Here is a 20,808-nt window from a genome sequence, read left to right as displayed (position 1 = left end):
ACCATTCCCTACTTCTGTGCTCTAATAATTCAATCCTGATATCACTTTTTAAAAAACATGTATATGATAATTATGTGTATATATAAACATTTTTTTAAAAGTCTTATTAAAAAAACCACAGGAACACATTTGATGCTTAAGGTTTATTACATAGAGGAGTGGAAGTTTCCAACTAGAGCAACAAATATTCTATGGAAAATTGTATTCGAATTCAACAAGAATTCTACTTACTCCTGATACTATTTTGTGCTCTTATCAGAATCTTAACAGCAGTATTAGCAGCATTTCTTTGCTCAGAGCAAGTATGTACAAAAGTTTGCTGAACTGAATTGAATTACATCAACATTTGTCATATTATTTAGCCCAAATTTTATAATATTTCTAGTTTGGGGAATAGATATTTAAAATTCCATACACATGAATACATTAGTTCTGACTGGAAACAATTTTCTGATGTTTTTATCATTTTATTGAGTATTGACAACAGAATATATGCTATAAAACCTGAAGAAATGGTAACACAAGAATGTTTTGTTTGGGGCACCTGGCTGGTTCAGTCAGTAGAGCATGTGACTCTTGTTCCCAGGATCCTGAGTTCCAGCCCCATGTTGAGTGTAGTTGACTTAAATAGAAAGAAGGGCGCCTCGGTGGCTCAGTTGGTTAAGCATCCAACTCCTGATTTCAGCTCAGGTCATGATCTCACAGTCATAGGATCTAGCCCCTCATCAAGCTCTGAGGTCAGGCTCTCTCCACTGGGCATGCAGCCTGCTTAAGATTCTCTCTCCCTCTGCCCCTACCCTGGTCATAGATTCCCTCTCAAGTTTTCCTAAATAAGATAAATACATAAAGTTTTTCATGATCCAATACTCTTGTGTCAAAGAGTAAATTAAGTTATAAAATAAAAAGAATAACAGCTTTCTACCACATCAGTGAGCTGCAGCAAAGGCTGTATTCAGAGCAAAATTCATAGATTGACACACCTATTACAGAACAGGAAATAAAAAAGGAAAAAACAAAAACCAAAAATACCCAAAAGAGGATTTTTATTTGTAAATCATACGATCATATATGGAAATCTTTTTTTCTTGCTGTTTCTAATTCATTACCTTTTCTTTTGATTTTCTATTATTTCACTATAATAAAAAAATTCCAATATCGTTTACAAGTAAAAATCAGCAAAATAAATCACTAGATTTTTTAAAGTTTTATTTACTTACTTTTGAAAGAGAGAGAGCATGTACACAAGTGGAGGCGGGGGGGGGGGGCAGAGAGAGATAGAGAGACAGACAATCTCAAGCAGGGTCCACACTGTCAGTGCAGAGCCCAATACAGGGCTCAAACCCACAAACCGTGAGATCTTGACCTGAGCCAAGTTGAACGCTTAAACCAACTGAGCCACTCAGGAGCCCCATAAATCATCAGCTTCAATCAAGCAAAAACATAGCATTAGGTTCAAGGAGAGTGCTAGAGCCATCAAGGATCTGAAAAGACTAAAGGGTACTTTGTATAATTCCCACCTAATAAAGTTTTAACTGATGAAAACGATGACTATCTAGGCAAATAGAAATTGATAAAATTAGCTCAGTTAAAACATGAGACCTAGGGGCACTTGGATGGCTTAGTCGGTCAGGCGTCAGACTTCGGCTCAGGTCATAATCTCACAGTTTGAGGGTTTGAGCCCCACATCGGCCTCTGTGCTGACAGCTCAGAGCCTGGAGCCTGCTTCTGATTCTGTGTTTCCCTCTCTCTCTGCCCCTTCCCTGCTCAGTCTCTGTCTGTCTCCATCTCTCTCTCGAAAAATAAACATTAATTTTTTTTTAAATTTAAAAAGATAGGAGACCTAAACAAATCAATAAGCATGAAAATACTTAAAACCTTTTCCAAAAATCAATTACAAAAGCATGTATTTAAATTTTCTGACCCTTACATGAATAAATTAGTCCTATGCTCTTTAATCTCTTCAAAAGCATTCAGGAAAAAGCTTCCTGCTTATTTTTTGCTGATAGCCCAAAGCTGACAGAGTTGATCCGGTGTCTCTACGGAGCCAAAAAGTTGGGGGAACAAGGACAAGATCTAGTGAAGAGGTTCTGAGTCAGGTAAATCTCTCCCCCCCCCCCAAGAATCCTCTTTTGAACTGCTAGCAAATACTGGCATTACTTAGTCACCAGCTAATTAGTTTTCCTGGGGAAGTAACTGCACCAAAAATCCCTAATATTCTATAACCACCAAGGACCAGCAGCAGTGTCCTCTCCTCTCCCACTATATTTGATCACCAAGTATAGTTTTGTTCTTGTTTTTCAAATTTAGAGTGTAGGACAACTCCAAAAATGCAGTGCAAATAACAATGTATATTTTTCTACTTTCTAATCTTAAAATATACCTAATTTGTCTTTCAGTTTTTCTAACTTTTGATATAAAGATTCATCAAAGAGAGAAGTTCTGGCCATTTGTCTTTTAGACATTTCAATTTTCTTGGTTTTAGTATTGTTTCAACAGACATTCTGAGTTATCAAAACACCTCCTTCCCAACCACTCCTAACAGAGTAATAGGTGCCAGAAGAATGCTAGGGCCAAGGAGCTCTAGCACAGAACTCCTGAAGACCCTCAGAATTTCCTAACTGGTAAGAGGAATAAAGGAGAGAGGAACACCTTTTGTTATTCATTAGAGGCCCCTTTCAACCACACCTGAGTTTACAGTAATGTAGTGATTTTTGGAAAGCCCCTGAGGGTAGAGGGGCCAACCATGAGTGGACTTTCAAGCCCACCACACACTCCCACCTAAGGGAAGGGAAAAGAAGCTGGACGTTGAGCTAATAACCAAAGGTCAGTGATTTAACCATTTATGCCTATGCAAAGAAGGCTCCATAAAAATCCTAACTGAAAGGGTTTAGGGGCGCCTGGGTGGCTCAGTTGGTTAAGTCTGACTTCAGCTCAGGTCATGAACTTGTGGTTCATGAGTTCAAGCCCTGTGTCAGATCCTGTGCTGACAACTCAGAGCCTGGAGCCTGCTTTAGATTCTGTGTCTCCCTCTCTCTCTCTGCCCCTCCCCCGCTCGCACTTTGTCTGTCTCTCAAAAAATAAACAGTTAAAAAAAAAAAAAAGAAAGAAAGCTTCAGAGACCTTCCAGGTTGGTGAACATGGGTAGAGGTGCCAGGAGGGTGGCTTACCTGGAAGTCCATGCCCTTTTCCACATACTTTGCCTTATGTACCTCTTCCACCTGGCGGATCCCTGAGTTGTACTCTTTTATAATAAACCATTAATCTAGCAAGTGAACTATTTTCCTAAATTTTATTAGCCATTCTAGCAAATTATCAAACTGAGGGGGAAGTTACCAGAACTTCCAAAACTGTCCCAGTTGGACAGAAACTGTGGGTAACGTGAGGGTCCACTATTTGCAACTGGCACCTGAGGTTAAGACTGGGAGAACAGTCTTAAAAAACTTAGCCCTTAATCTTTAGGACCTAAAGCTAACTCCAGGTAAACAGTGTGAGAATTGAACTGAAGAACGCCCAGCTGGTGTTGAAAACTTAACTAGTGTGGGAAAATCCCCACACATCTGTTGACCAGAGTATTCTCACGGTACTGTACAGAGGAAACAGAGTTTTCCTTTAGTGCTTTTTTTTTTTCTTTTTCTTTTCATTACTATACTGGATAGTACTCATAACCACTGTGTATGCTTCTCTACTAAAAAAAAAAGATGCAGTTTATTCTCAGAATGTAAGAATAGTTTTTTACTAGCATGTCTATTCATACTATTAATTAATTGTATTAAAAAATGTGTGGGGCGCCTGGGTGGCTCAGTTGGTTAAGCGTCCGACTTCGGCTCAGGTCATGATCTCGCGGCCTGTGGGTTCGAGCCCGCGTCGGGCTCTGTGCTGACAGCTCAGAGCCTGGAGCCTATTTCAGATTCTGTGTCTCCCTCTTTCTCTGACCCTCCCCTGTTCATGCTCTCTCTCTCTCTCTCTCTCTCTCTCTCTGTCTCAAAAATAAATAAAACGTTAAAAAAAATTATTAAAAAAAAAAAATGTGAAGAGGCGCGCCTGGGTGGCTCAGTCGGTTAAGTGTCCGACTTCAGCTCAGGTCATGATCTCACAGTCTGTGAGTTCGAGCCCCACGTCAGGCTCTGTGCTGACAGCTCAGAGCCTGGAGCCTGCTTCAGATTCTGTCTCCATCTCTTTCTGACCCTCCCCTGCTCGTGCTCTGTCTCTCTCTCTCTCTCTCAAATATAAAAAATAAAACATTTAAAAAATTAAAAAAAAAAAAAAGGAGTCGATGCTCCTTGGATAACTGGCTACAGTAAGGTAAGTACAAGATGAACCTAGGACATCTCACACTAAAAAAATAAAGTAGTACTCAAAAAATCATGGGAATATATAAAAAGTACATAGGAGCCATCTTGAAGATCTTGCTGGCCAAAAATAGAATAAATTTGAACAAAATAAATAAGGATACTAATAACCTTTTGACTAAAAAAATATATAAATCATTCTAATAATAAACAAATGAGGAAGGAAAGGTTTTCTCTTTCAGAATCTCAACTAACACATGTAGAAGGAATTATAGAATTAGGAAAGTTATTTTGCAACCAACGCTGCAGTAATCAATTCAGGCAAAACTCACTGATGATTGAGCTAAAACTATTTCCCCACATATTATTTATTAATTTTTTAAACATTTTTTTAATGTTTACAGTACTGTTGTACTTTATTTGAGCTTGGGAATTCTTTTTTTTATTTTTTATTTTTTTAATGTTTATTCATTTTTGAGAGACAGAGACAGCATGAGCAGGGAAGAGGCAGAGAGAGGGAGACACAGAATCTGAAGCAGGCTCCAGGCTCTGAGCTGTCAGCATAGAGCCCGACACAGGGCTTGAACTCACAATCTGTGAGATCATGACCTGAGCCGAAGTCGGATGCTCAACTGACTGAGCCACCCAGGCGCCCCCATTACTTATTAATTTAAAAGAGAAAAATGCTAACTTCATGGTGAAGAAGCCTGACAGATATCACCTACCTAAGTGGTTAATATTGCCAATACTGGGGCAGACTAACATAGAGTGCTTCTTGATGGGCTATACTAGGAAGGCCACAATCCCTTTTATATAGCATTCCTGCCCTAAATTCATAATCTGAATCTAATCATGAGAAACATCTGACAAATCCTAAGGTACACTGTACAAAACATGTAGCCTGACTTTTCAAAAATACAAACATCTGAAAGACAAGGCTGAAGAACCATGCAAATCAAAGAAGACTAAAAGATAGGACAACTAAATGCTGGGGATTAGATTCTGGATTTTTGTTATAAGGAAATTACGAGGACAACTAGGAAACTATCCATTATGGACTACTGTGTTTAGTTTCTTAGGGCTGCTGTAAAAAAATATCTATGTCTATATCTATATCTATATCTATATCTATATCTATATCTATGTCTATGTCTATATCTATACATCAAGGGACTAGCAGGGCCATGTTCCCTTTGAAACTCTGGACAGAATCTTTTCTTGCCTCCTCCTAGCTTCTGATTATTGCTGGCAATTCTTGAGGTTCCTTGACTTGTGGCTGGACCATTCCAACCTCTGCTTCTGTTGTCACATAGCATTTTCCTCTTCTTATAAGGACACTGGTCATATTGGATTAGGGCCCATCCTAATTTGATATGAATTCATTTTAACTTGATTATATCTACAACTACCCTATTTCCAAATAAGGTCACATTCACAGGTACTGGGGATTAGGACTTAAAACTGTCTTTTGGGAGAACACAACTCAACCTACAACTGTGTGTTAGGTAACTGTTTAATAGTGATGTTAAAGTTTCTGAATTTAATAATTGTACTGTGGTTATATAAGAAAATGTCCCTGTTTTTAGAAAATACACACTGAAGTACTTAAGGGTAAATAAGACATGATCTTTCCAACTAACTTTCAAATAGGGGAGTAGGGAGAGTGGGAATACCCACAGGCATATACACAGAATGGGAATAATAAAATCAAACATAACAAAAGGTTAACAATTGGTAAATCTGGGTGAGGGAGACCTAGATGTTCTTTGTACTGTTCTAGCAACTCTTCTGTAACTTTGAAATTATTTCCCAATAACAAGGTGTTTTGGGTTTTTTAATGTTTATTTATTTTTGAGAGAGAGACAGAGCATGAGCAGGGGAGGGGCTGAGAGAGAGGGAAACAATCTGAAGCAGGCTCCAGGCTCTGAGCTGTCAGCACAGAGGCTGATGCAGGGCTCGAACTCATGGACTGGGAGATCATGACCTGAGACGAAGTCAGATGCTGAACCAACTGAGCCACCCAGATGCCCCAACAAGGTTTTTTTTCAAACCACACACAAAATAACATCTACAAGTAAGTTTATCGAAAAGCATTTTGAGTCTATGTTACAAAAATAAAACTCCTGGACTATAAAGAACCTCATTAAGTGGAAACCTAACTTTTTTTTTTTTTTTTTTTAAGTAGGCTCCATGCCCAGCATGGAGCCCAATATGGAGCTCAATACAGGGCTTGAATCCACCACCCTGAGATTAAGACCTAAGATGAAATCAAGAGTGAGACACTTAAGCCACCCAGACACCCCAGAATCATATAACTTTTTAGATGGGTAAGAGTCATTATTAAAAGATGTCCATTCTTCCTAAATAAACCTAAATCATTAATATTATCTAAATCAAAATCACAGTGAAGCTCATAAGGACAAGTATATGCATAAAACTAGCTGAGAAACTTTTGGAATTACTAGTAAATTCCAACCTCATGGTTAACAGCACAGGCTATGGAGTTAGAGAGCTGATTACAGTCCTAGCTTGTATGTGAATAAATGTAATTTCTCACAGCCTACATCTTCATCAGTAAAAATACAGATATTAAGAATACTAACTCAGTGTTCACTTTGGCAGCACATACACTAAAATTGGAAAGATACAAAGATTAGCAAAGCCTCCAGATAAGGATGAAATACAAATTTGTGAAGTATTCCATATTTAACAAAAAGAAAGAAAATTATTTCATTAAATAAAATGGCTACATGTCAGAATATTTAAGCCAGATTTTCAAAAGAAAAATAGAGTTTTGTGAGAAATGAATTAGTTAAAATATGATAAAATATTTATCATTTTGACTGGAACACAGGCAATACTCAACTGAACGAATACTGAACTAGCTGCTGTTCTTGCTGTTGTTATCATGGTCCTCATCATCAAGCTATGTGGTACTAGCATAGGAATAAACAAGCAAATATCTGGAAAAGAAGGAAAGCTCAGAAACAGGCCTTTGAATAAATGAATTTGTGAATGCTCTAAAGGTAGCATTCTGAATCCATGGCAAAAGGATAGATTTAATAAAAAGCACTGGTGAGCTACATCCTGAGGGAAAAAAAAAAAAAAAGAGGGAGAGAATTGGATTCTTATCTCACAACATATATAAATTGCAGAGTTCCAGAGTAAAGAGTTAAAATACTTGCAATCTTGGACAAGACAAAAACCTACAGACAGAAATTTTTTAAATGATCATCAGCTGTGGAAAGCATCCTTAAAACACAAAATCCAGAAGTTATAAAAAGGAAGTTATTTTTAATACTTTTTTAAAGATAAAATGAAAAAATATTAGATGAAAAGACAAGCAAAGATATGGAGAAAGTGTTTGCAACATAGATACAAAGAATATCCATACAATATAAAAATACCTAAAAATCTATAAGAAAAAGACAACCCAATAGCAAAATTGTCAAAGGTTATAAACAAGCAGTTTACCACATGGAAAAATGCACAGTCACTTTCAATTGAAAAAGCAAATTACAATAATTTTAAGGTATCTTCATTCACACACATAACTAACAAAAATAAAACAAGGTTTGCAGAGTCTGTGAGATAAACAAACATACTTATATATTCCAGTTCAATCTACCTTAACAACAGCAACAACAAATCTGGAAATACATAACAGGAGCTTTGAACCCGTTACTATCCCTGGCTCTGAATATCATCAAAAAGATAAACAGCAATGCCAATTATGCCATTAGAAGACTTAATTACCAAAAAAAAAAAAAAAAAAAGAAAAGAAAAGAAAGAAAGAAAGAAAGAAAGGGAGAGAGAGAGAGAGAAAAGAAAAAGAGACTTAATTACAGAAAAGGGAACATAAAACAGACCCAAAAAAAGGCAGTAGAAAAGGAATCACTGACCTTTACTGCTAGAAAGTAAGCTTATCAGGTCCACCCACTCACCCACAGTAAAGTACCACTAACAGATGACCTAGATACATTTATTTACCCAAACTCAAAGATGGTTCAATAATTCAATAAAGCACTTCTTCTTTATAAGCTTACAATTACTTATAAATGGTAACGTTAATAAACTGTTACAGAATTTTAAACAGGCATCAAAAGCAACTTTCAGTGTCTGCATTTATGAAAATTCACCTTATTTAAGGCATCATTTAGTCAATTTTCTTTTTTTTCTTTTTCAAGATGTCTCCCTGTCTCTGTGATTTCTCTATTAACTGTGGCCCCGATAATATCAGAAGTGTCTTTCAGAACCTTCAGACAGAATTCTCCTGGACCTAGAAACTTGAAATCAACTGAAGCTAGATACCCTCTTACCATCTATTATCTACTTACTTTCTTACTCTCTTTTCTAGCTTTGCTAACTTAAGGACATCTTCTTGTTACAGAAGTCAGGAGATAAAAAGAAGACATGCTAGATGTTTCCTGTTACCTATTATTTCAACTTTCCTGGATCTGTGGCTTCCCTTTTAACTTCCAGCTTTGAATTTATTTCTAAGAATCATCTATGTTGTCATTAGTTTTCTTTCCACTAGGAATCAATCATTCTAAAAATCCTATTCATCCTCTAACAATATCCTAAGAGGTTCTTGACCCCCTCTTCTACTTGAGTTCTATTATGAGTTCCTCCTTCTGATCTGAGGGGGAGGGGCACGGAGAGGGGGAGAAAGAGTCTCAAGAAAGCTCCGCAAGGTAGCTCCAGTGAGGAGCCTGATGCAGGGCTCAAACTCAGTTCATGACCAGAGCCAAAGTAGGATAGTTAACTGACTGAGCCACCCAGGTGCTCAAGTTCTAGTCATTAAAAACAAACAAACAGGGGCACCTGGGTGGCGCAGTTGGTTAAGCGTCCGACTTCAGCCAGGTCACGATCTAGCGGTCCGTGAGTTCGAGCCCTGCGTCAGGCTCTGGGCTGATGGCTCAGAGCCTGGAGCCTGTTTCCGATTCTGTGTCTCCCTCTCTCTCTGCCCCTCCCCCGTTCATGCTCTGTCTCTCTCTGTCCCAAAAATAAATAAACGTTGGAAAAACAAACAAACAAACAAACAATTAAGACCCAGTAGAGAGTAGCTCTGGGGATGGGGAGTAACAAGGTGAGATGGGGGGGGGGGGGAGGGCTTTAGCTCCATCATCATTCCCACCTGCCACTATCCCCACCAAATTCTCTGATATGGCTAATTACTATCTTTTCTCAATCACTGAAAGGACTCCATAAATGCAGACACAATCCACAATTCTCCTGTGACCCCCACCCGCACCCCAAATCAGAGTGCTTCCCAAGCTTTTCATATAAAAAGTTTAGGGCATTTTTAGACTTTTCATTCCTTTAGGTGGTATACTGTCCATCAGAATCTGAAATCATAGACTCTTACTGGTTGTCAAATATGTTTCCTAAAGTCTAGGGCATACATCTTAAAGTCCAGAATTACTTTCCCTGTTACTTTTTTTTTTTACTTTTTTTTTTAACGTTTATTTATTTTTGAGACAGAGAGAGACAGAGCATGAATGGGGGAGGGCCAGAGAGAGAGGGAGACACAGAATCCGAAGCAGGCTCCAGGCTCCGAGCCATCAGCCCAGAGCCCGACGCGGGGCTCGAACTCACGGACCGCGAGATCGTGACCTGAGCCGAAGTCAGACGCTCAACCGACTGAGCCACCCAGGCGCCCCTCCCTGTTACTTTTAATATAAACCCAAGACAACATGGTCCCTATACCTCTAAAAATGTTTTCTGTAATTTGCCTATCACTTTTTTCTATTGGTCCTAATTAAGTTCGAATATCTTTATATCTTCCTTTACCACCTAAAACATGAAATTACATTTTTCCAGATGCTCTGCTTATAAAAAACAAGCTTCCAGAGGTGCTGGGATATTTGACTTTTTCCATCATAACCAGTTTGTATCTGTACTAATATTGTTGCCTTAAATTAAGAAGATACCATCTTGGGGCACCTAGCTGGCTGGCTCAGCCAGTAGACATGCAACTCTTGATCTTGGGGTCATGAGGGTGCTAGGCATAGAGCTAACTTAAAAACAAACAAAAAAAAAAGATCATCTTTGTCCACACCTTTCAAATATTCTAACCATGTTTCTATAACCAAATAGTGTATTTCCATACAGATATGTAATCTTTTTAACTAATAGGTTACTTTCTCTCCCCTGCTGTGGCAGAGACAACTACCTTCCACCAAAAATTCCTTTTCCCCTTCTAAGGTTGTCAATAGAAGGTAGCCCTGCCAAGGACTATTTTTCTTAGCTCTACTTACAACCAGATACATGCATATGACTCACTTACATCAACATAATGTAGGAGGAACTGATGTGTGGCAGAGTTTTTAAGAAGAATGGTTGTTAGAGATTTAAGATATTTAAAAAAGGAATCCCTTTATTGTATGTATTTTTCTTACTGGTCTTTAACATTTACCACTCACTGCCAAATCATACTTGCTTCTCCATCGGACTCCAGTACAATGTTTATCTGAATTCATCCAGAGCACTGATGCCACTAGTCTAGCTTTAGGCCTGCCACTCCAAGGAGTCTGGAGTAAGAAGCATCTGCGGTTACTGTATGAGTTTCCAGTGAGAAGCTATTTGTTGACATTTCTTTTTCCCATGCCCATGGTAAACAAACATTGTTGGCAGACTGTTACACTGTCATACATTTTTAAATATTTAATAAGTGCTTACTAAGGTTCCAGATGCTTGGGATAACCTCTGTACCAAAACAAAGATTCCTCCCTACCTCCATGGAGCTTATATTCTAGTGGCAGCCACTCACTCCCATCACTTAGTCTTGGCACTATAGTTTAAAACCTATCTGCCAACACACTTATGTAGACTTAATAAACACGGCAATGATAGAACTGTTGAAGTGATGTGTGAAGGAGTTGTACTGTAGATATTCTATGTGGGATAATAATGCTACAAAATCAAGCCAGCATTCCTATTAGAAAACAATGCTCCAGCTTATTAAAGAGGACAAAGGGTACATTCTTACATACAACTGAAGAAATAAAAGGAAGCCAAAGAAAAAAGGCTTCTAAGGTGGTTAAGGAAATCTGTCAATAGAATCTGACACTGTGGTAAATGAGTAGCAAACAGAATTTCCATTTGGAGTGTTAGATGAGACTTTTGATCCAGAGGTAAAGAATTCATATAACAATAACATTTCTAGGAACAAGCCAGCATGGAAGAATCCCACTGTTTCCTTCAGAAGGAAGTGAAGCTTTGAATGGTTGTTGAGTCTGTACCAAGGTGTAGAAAACTGCCATCTTATTGACAGGGAAAATTAGAAAGTGTACTCTCTTTCTGCAGAATATCTGAAATGTGATGGAGAACCATTCAGACAATGCAGACCTTCCATCTATTTCTACCAACTCATCTAAGAATAAATGATTTAATTAGTAGAAATAAAAGCAATGTCACACAATAGAAGTTTGAGCCAGTTTTGAGTCAGAACTCATATTTGAGCATAAACTTAGGGGAGGAGGAGAGACAAGGAAAGAGAAACTGACTATATACACATATACTCCATATACCCCTTATAAACCCAAACTTACAAAAGGAAAGCGTTTGCTACACTTTAGTGTAATACCCATCTTTTGCTGGCTTTGTTCTCTTGATGAATTAAATTTAGATTTAAAAAAAAAAAAAAAGAAGCTTCACTGGAAAAACATCCAAACACTGTCTATTTGTTAATCTGGGTTGAACATCTTGTTATAAAAAGATAAAGAATGCTTTGGGATTAGTGTATCAGTTTTCCATTACAAAGCCAAACCTACAAAAGGAAAGCACTTGCTATAGTTTAGTGTATTAGCCCTTTTTTTCCAGCTCATATAATATCTGACCTTGATTCCTATTATGAAATATGTACCACAAAGCTACTTCAATTGAAAAGTATACATGATTGAAAATTCTCAGCCCCAATACAAATGTACAGTTTAAGGGAGAAGGAAAAAGATAAATTCCCCTTTCTTCCATAATTGCTCTTTATACCTAAGGAAGCTGTCTTATAGGAAACAGGCTTATAGTCAGATAAATTCAGTTCTAGTCACTAGTCCTGTGACCTCAGCCAATCACATATAGTTTCTGATCCTCAGTTTCTTCACATGTAATAAATACCCATCTAATTCACAATGTTTGTGTATTTTGAAAAGGAATTTCAAATATTTAACTGTGACAATGCATATGAACTACATATGTAGAATAGCATCTGCCATAATACCGGCTTTCTTCCTTCCTTACACATTGCCTATGAGGAGTAAATGGGCGGGAAACAGAAAAAAGGGCAAAAAAGAGGAAATTATAAACTTCCACATTACATCCACTCCTCGTTTTCCCAAGCCCTTTTCTAGTTTCCACATTTTTGTTTCTCATTTCCAATCTTTTGAAACCTTCCCATTCTTCACACTGTCCTATAGGGATACACTAGGCAGGCTTAGAGTGCCTAGAGCAAGCAGGTGGGAGAAAGTACGGACATTCCTGTACTCAAATTCAGCTTAAGAGCAAGGCTTCACTGGAAGGGTCTTGGCATCCCAATTCAAAACTCGTAACAGTGATTTTTAAATGGTGAAGGGCTGGGAAGGTGTGGAGGGCGGGTAACTCACAAGACAATGAGTTCATTCCCTGTATAATCAGAACATTCAGTAAGCCAAGTATTTCATATGTTCAAAGAGCTCAGATTTAAGAAAACAAACAAAACCTGAAAATCAATCAGAATACATTTACCAATGAAACACTATTATATCTGTTAAATGTTTATACACTCTTAATGGTCTGCCTAGAAATCTAACCAAAAAGGCTAACCTTCCAAGAAAGAATGTTTCCTGAGAAAAGATTTTGATTTTCAAAGACCTAACTGACAAACTTTGGGAACAATCTACTTATAATTTTGGTGGCTTCCCTTCCCCTTTTTATAAGATCTTTGTTGCAAACCTTAAAAAGCTAACCATTTCCTAACACCCATGCTTATTTTATTCTAACTAGTAACTAAACGTGTTAAAGGAAAACATCCAGAACAATGACTCTATGTTTTTGTCAATTAAAAAAAAATAAATGTTTTAATGTTAGTGGTCATGATCATAGTGATCATAGTCATGATTATCTGTTAACTGACATCACATCTATGTGCTTCAATGAATAAAAGTTCTTACCTTTCTAATTTTACTGCAAAATAAGTCGGAAGTGTTGCTTAAAGGACTTATTTTCAAACCTGACTTCTTACAGTAAAACTTCTATATAAATGTTGTGGAACCTGCATCTGTCACACATATCTGTAATAAACTGTCTACAAAATCAAATCAAGTCTTCTGGCCTAGAGAATTAAATCAGTTTACTTGAAGCTAAAAGTATCCATTGCATATGGATCCATTAAAGTTTCAGATGTATCACACACTAATATTATCAAAAACCAGAGAAGTGTTAAACTGGATTATCACATTAAAAAGAACTACCAATCTACAAAATTTACAGGAGTCTCATAATCATAACCAGTCCCATCCAACTGTGAATTCCTAAAAGGCAGTAGTCACACTGCAATCATTTCTATACCACCAAAACCAGCACAGTATTTGTTATACCACAGGTTTAATAAATGGCCACTTGATGAGACAATACTACATTTCCTAGAGAAAAGTCCAGTGCCAAGTCTATGGGTCAGTTTTTTACTATAACCTTTATTTACCTGCTATCTAATTTTATTTCAAATTCTAGATTCTGAAACATTTCCTTAAAATGTTATCAATAGGAAAACTTCAACTGTAACAGAGCCACACATTTATATAAGGCTGAAAGAATATTAGAAACCATCTGGCCACTGTCTCTTATTTCAGATGGTGAAACTGAGGTGCAAGGAATTTACTGAACTGACCAAGGTCAAATAGCTCTTTATTATCAAAAGTGGCATTAAAATCCAAATGGCCTTCTACCTTTTAGTCCTTTCCTTACTACACCATGTTGCCTTCTTTGCTCCTTTTCATATACCTGACAGTTATTATTTATTTTCATGTTTATTTATTTATTTATTGAGAGAAACAGAGAACATGCATGCGCAAGAAGGGGAGAAGCAGAGAAGGAGAGAGAATCTCAAGCAGGCTATACATGGTCAGCACAGGGCCCGATGTGGGGCTCAAGCTCACGAACTGTGAGATCATGGCCTGAGCCGAAATCAAGAGTTGGACACTTATCCAACTGAACCACACAGGAGCCCCGTGACAGTTTTTATTTTTAAAATGCCCTTATCTGTAAAATACTAATTGCCTGAGAACAAATGTAAGAAATAAATAAACTTGGCACAGGACAACTGTAAGTATTAAATTATGTAGCAAAAGACACCAACTTTCTCCACTCCCATTTCTACTTAATGCTAAGAAACTGTAAACTATATTAAAAAATCAGAGAAGTGACTAGCCTCTATAATTAAAGATAATCTAGAGTTTAATACTGGTAGGAACATAGACTGAAACCACAACAATCTTTAAGTGTTAGTGGTCAGTCCTTTCCTCTCAGTACTTCCTGTCTTCACCCACACCCCCCATAGCAGCAGACAAATCCTATAAACTGCATTCTTTCACATGCATTACATCAAGAAAATCAGGAGATTTTTTCTTTTTGTCCTTGGAAGATATGTACGTAAATGATTATAATATTGTCTCTAGTAACATGATACGATGTCAAATGCATTTTAGAAAAATCCAGGTTTTTCTTTTCTTTTTGGTGGATAGCTTGGGCTTTCTATACTCATTAATACAGTAAAAAACATTTCTTTAAAATAAACCATATTAAAGACTCACTTAACTTCAACTACAGAGAGTCTCCAGTTTATCAGAAATATCAAATTGACCTTTAAATTCACCTTTCAAAGTATTTATAAACTGTGTTATAAAATCATTTTCTAAAACAAAACTTTGAGTGAAAAAATGTAAAGCATTTGTTTTAATATTAGCATATGAAAAAACACTAAGTTTTATAAAATTTTAGTAGAGGTAGATCTTAAAAATGTGTGTAAAGTCATAAATATACACAGAACCACATTTCTGCATACAATTCAAAATTTATTAAGCATTTATCCTACTAGAAACTGTTCTCAAAGATTCATATAAACCAGTTGCTTGCCATTGTGAGCATGAGGTCAAATATATCATAGTCATGGAAAGAAGTAATTATAATGTAAGGAGAATGTGCTTTCATATTGGAGTTTTGTGGGAGCACAAAGACAGGAGCCAATACACTAGTGTTTTGCTAAGTACATGCCACAACGACAATGTGTACTTGTTCACTTTCAAGAGTACAGTCTTCGGTTAACTCTTCCTTCCTTCTGGTGATACAATTTTGAGTGCTGATTCTCCCAATGCTCCCTATTACCCATCCCAAATTAGCTAACCCCCAACCACCAAGTTCCAAAGCCAGAATTAGAATTAGCAAAAGAAATTGTCTCTGTAATTTTTCTGACAGTCATGGTAAAAGAGAGGACAAGATGCTGCTGCTCTGCTTAGCATGTTTATAAAATGAGCAACATTTCAGAAGCAGCAAAATTTGCCTATAGCATCTTCCAGTCTGGGGCTTGCCATATATAGCTGATAACATATCTGCGTTTGTTGATGTCCATCTTTTTATACCCCAGGAATAAGGAAAGAACAACAGAATAAAGAAGCTAGGGCCTTGCAAAATTCAGCCGGACACAGGGGATATACCATGTGCAACTAGTTGTAGAAATAATCCTTCTTGAAGGTCTTCCACTTCCTGGGAGAAAGCAGGATGTCCAAAGAACGTGCACAGAAACTCTCCTGCCAACACCCAAACAGTAATAGCAGCAGCACTTCTAACTGACACGGTTTAAAGTAGCATGGAGTATATGTTACAAACTCCAGGGAACCTGCAGTCACATATATACACTCAAACAAGGGGAACTGAGGAGCACTGCTATCCTGGGCACTAAGGCTTGTAATTCAGTCCATCAGTATTATCCTGTACTTTGAAATTACAGGATTCTCTCTTTCCTGGAGCAAGCTTCAAGATTTTAAAGAGTAACATCAGGTGAACTCAATCCAGACCAGGATATGTTGCCATCAAGTCTGCTAGTTCCAAGACAACAGTAGTGCTGCCGCAGCCAACGATTCCTTGGCAAAGAGACATGTTAAAATGATACTGGCAGCAGCACCGGCTCTTCTTTTTCACCCTCTGCTGTTACTATAGCTCCTTTTGCTAAATCTGCCTCTGAGTTTAGACAGGAGCTGGATGGTTCATAATCACCCAGCAGCTGCAGCTGAGCAATACTCAGCCTAATTGTGGCGCTGGAGCAGCTGAGAGGAAGAAAAGCGGTAATACATACCCTACCATAGCCACACACAAACTGCTGTACACACAACCAATAAGCTACCAAGATACTTTAATAGGAGCAGGTTATTTCCTTTAAAGAAAAGCTGTTGTACTTCCCTGAAGAACTCTGGATTTGTATTAGAGATCTGTTTAAATGTGTGTGAACTGAAGGTGACCTAAGCCATGTAGAGCTCTGAACAATGGAAGATCTTAACTAAAACTTCCTGTAAATATTCATAAAACAAAGCCAGTGCCACAAACATCACCTTTACAGCATGACTGAAAGTTCCTGTGATATATGAAACTGATGCAGATGCGATATCTTCTTTAATTCTACATTATAACAATGCAAACCACAAAGCAACAAAATCAACAACTAAAACAGCAAGCCATTACATAAAGCAAGTAGCATAATATAATCATTCTGAGCATTTCTGAAACTCCAACACCATACTGTCACTTGCTTTCTTGCAAAACATACTCTTCTGAAAAAAAAAAGGGAAAAAACCATACTCTTCTGTTAGGTGCCATATGGCACATCTTCATAAAGCTTAAGTAAACGAAAACTTAGTTTATGCTGAGAATTTCATGACATACTTAAGAATATCAAAACTAAGGGATAAATTGCTGATCTAAGGAATTACTATTACAGAAAACAGAAAACGATTAAAAGTCAAGACATTACTTTGATGTGACAGTTTTGTCATTTACAAAACTTTACGACAAATAAGTTACATTATGTATTTGATAACAATAGTATCCATTAGTTTAATAAACATTTGAGTACCTACTGTTTACCACGTATATAAGCTAAAGAGGATTTAAAATCAGTAAAATCTGGTTTCTTCCCTCAAAATATTAACATAATTGTTATTTATGTCAAGTAGTTACATACACTAGGTGGAATATGACAATTATGATTTAATAAGCTAATCTTGTTTGCAAAGGGCAGCCCAGGAGATTTCTAAAGTCAGCCACTAAATGTTAAGTTCTTTACCCAAGCACCTTGTATAGTACATAACACACAGGCTTCTTAAAAAAAAAAAAAAAAAAAAAAAAATTATGTAAACTAAAACAGATACAGAAAAGCACAGAAGAAATGTATGGCTTAGTAAATAACTAAGTGAATGACTAAGGCCAACACCCTTGCAACCACCACAAGGTTAAAACTTTGTCACCACTTCAGAAGCTGGGTCCCAATCACAACATTCTCCCTCCTCTCTTCACGTTTATAGAAATCATTTCCTTGCAGGGTTTTGTGTTTTTTTTAAATATAGTTTTATTTCCCAAGTTTGCATTCCCAGACAGCAAAGCTTAGTATAACTGCTTTCAAATTTTTTGGTAGTAGGCTTTTTTTAAATTGAAGTATAACTGATATATAGTATCCTTACTAGTTTCAATTGTACATAATAGTGATTTGATATTTTTATACATTATGAAACAATCCCCCCTCCATAAGTTGTTACCATTTGTCATCACACAAAATTATTACAATATTACTGACGATATTCTCTATGTTGCTCCTTACATTCCCATGACTTATTTTGTAACTGGAAGTTTGTATCTCTTTTTAATATAATGCTAATAGGAACTAATAAATGATGCCTACAGTGAACATTAAATTGAGAGTTAAATATGTTTATAAAGTAAAATTACTCACATTAACAAATTATTTACTGCCTAAAAGGATGCAAATGTGGACTTTGTATAAACAAATCGTACACCATGGGTCGGTAATATTTCAGTTATACTGGACCACTACTATCCTTTTAGAATATTTGTTCTTTTAGCATTACATATCATGAAGGAGATTTATTTGCGTGGATGTTGATTTTCAGCTTGAGAATTTCCTGAATTAAAAAAAAAAAAAAAAACAACCTGAAGCCATGTATTAATATTATACTTCAGCCGTAAGACAAATTCCACCTATCCCAGGAAGACAGGTCAAAGCCGTAATTTCACTTTCGGTTGAATAGAAAGGAGTCAGTTTTGTGGTTTATGAAGTCAGCAAAAACATACTGCAAAATTAAAGCTATTATAGTAGCTTAACATGATGGTAGTTACAGCAGAGTACACATTTTAAGAGTCCTTTTATCTTTTATTCTGAAAACATGGATCTGAACTGTCTTATATTCAGATCCAGATCAAAGGTAATTGTTTTGTTTTTCAAATTCAGGACCCTATGAATTATCAACCAGCATTCACAATCTCCACAGAGGTTTAGGTAATGTCCAAAATTTAAAATAACTAAACTTCCTTAAGTCAACTACCACAGGGGTCTCACATATTAGTAAGACAAAACATATGTATGGCTTAGTGAAATACGACTTTCTTACAGAATATATGAAAATCCTATATGGATACACAAAAGGTCCTCATTCTATTACAAGATGCTCCTTCATTAACTGCCCATTCAAAATGTTTTTTGTCCACTGTGTGCCACTGCCCTAGTTAAGATAGATTTACCAGGTGCTATGCCAGTAAGTGCCTACAGTCACATGTACACATTTAGTAATATTTTCCTTACGTGTAATTTAACTTTAGAATTTTTACAGGATGGTTTAGATATATACAGAATTATCGAGATATTTTTAGCACTGTAATCCTACAGTTACAAGGACACACATATACTACAATCATAGGCATGTACGTGTGAAGCCATGTACGTGAAAGCACACCATGAAACACACCAATGCATGAACATAAAGTTGTGATTGCATTAGACTTCTCACCTTTATTTTAATAATTTACAAATTGTTAGACCGTATGTTATGCCATGCCTATTAATTACGCAGAAAATAAATGAACCAAATCGGAACTACGTTGTGTCCCACTCACTACGACACAAAAATCAAAGCAGTCCCTCCACAGGACTCGATTCTCTACTCCCCACAAAACACAAATTAAAGCAAACCCTACATCGGACTTGATTTTCCACTCACTGCAAAACAAAAATTAAAGAAGTCCCTACATCGGAGTTGGTTTTCGAAGAGCTTCTTAAAACAACGCTGCCCCATGCCCAATGAAGCAAAAGCTGGAAGCAATTACCAAGAAAAACACACTTTAAAACAAAATTTTCTGTAGCATGTGGACAGAGAACCGAACCAAACGGGAGACGGAGGGCCACAATACTGTAAAAGTGGATGCTGAATGGCATACTTCCCAACCCCCAGCCCAAAACAAAGGAAAACTTTAACATGTTGCGGTTTTCAATCAAACCAAGTAAAGCGAGAGGCTCACCCACTCGCCCCCCACCCCCACCCCCCACGTCCGCTCTCCCGGCACAGTTGCCACCCGGCGTCAGCCACATGCAGACCCTCAAGCTCTGGGACCGAAAGGGGCCGCTGCCCTCCTCTTCCCTCACTCAGGCAGGGAGAGCCAAAATTAACCTAGCCCCCAGGCAGGAGTGGGAGGTTCCCTACTGCCCCAAGGACCTTAAGTCGGACTTGGGCGGGACCGGGAAGGACTGGACGGGGCGGAGACCGAGTCAGGGGGCAGGCAGGTAGCGCCGGGAAGGAGACACGCCCGCCGGGTGAGCCGGGGGAGGGGAGAAGTTTCTCCTCAACTTCCCAACTCGGAGCCTGCGGGGGCGGGGAGCGCGGGCGCCTTCGGGCGCTGGCGGGCGCCGGGGCCTAGCGCTGCCCGGGCCGGGGTCGGCCGCCTCCGCCCGCGGGGCCCCGCCGGGTCCTTACCTGCCGTCCAGCCGCGCTCGCATTAGTCGCTGCTGCCGCAGCTCGGGGTGGCGGGGAGGGGGCGGCGGGCGGAGGCGAGGCCCGCGGGGCCCTCTCCCTCCTCCACCTCCGCGTCCCGGGAGCCCCGCTGCAGCGACGACGGCACAGCCGCCCCGCACTCGTTACTTCAGGAGGAGGGAATTCCCGGGCTCCCCCACCCCTCGGCCTCACTCTCCACCTCCACTCAGCTCGGCGCCCGCCCTCGCTCCCGGCTCCGCCCCTCCTCGGCGGGGGCGGAGCCGGGGGCGAGGGCGGGGGGGCTGCGGCTACCTGCGCGCGCGGCCGTCCTGCTCACCGGATCTCGCGCCGCGCCCGCCCGAGTTGGAGCGCCCCCCCGCCTTCCGGCGCCGCGGCGCGCTCCGCGGGATGCGGGGCCGTCCCTCCGCAGTCCCCGTCGGCTGCTAGTCCAAGTCACTCCTCCGGACCCAACATGGCGGCGGGGTCCGGGGCGGATTCCCGAGGAGGCACAGGCTGAGGGG

General features: G+C 38.8%; 1 protein-coding gene and 1 non-coding gene across 2 annotated transcripts in view; one reads left to right on the top strand and one right to left on the bottom strand.

Moving 5' to 3' along the window:
• Window positions 1–20,524, bottom strand: part of YES1 (YES proto-oncogene 1, Src family tyrosine kinase) — a 72,907-nt gene extending 52,383 nt beyond the window's left edge. The window contains exon 1 of the mRNA XM_047828330.1: window positions 20,291–20,524. The gene's annotated coding sequence lies outside the window, so the exon portion shown is untranslated. The remainder of the gene's footprint in view (window positions 1–20,290) is intronic.
• On the top strand, window positions 6,896–6,999 carry LOC125149793 (U6 spliceosomal RNA). The gene has a single exon (XR_007146075.1). It is a non-coding gene; the product is annotated as a U6 spliceosomal RNA (small nuclear RNA).
• Window positions 20,525–20,808: the final 284 nt, after the last annotated feature.

Source organism: Prionailurus viverrinus, chromosome D3, assembly GCF_022837055.1.
Source record: "Prionailurus viverrinus isolate Anna chromosome D3, UM_Priviv_1.0, whole genome shotgun sequence".
Lineage (NCBI taxonomy): Eukaryota > Metazoa > Chordata > Mammalia > Carnivora > Felidae > Prionailurus > Prionailurus viverrinus.
Note: the sequence above shows the minus strand (reverse complement) of the source record. Positions and strands in the feature narration are given on the sequence as shown.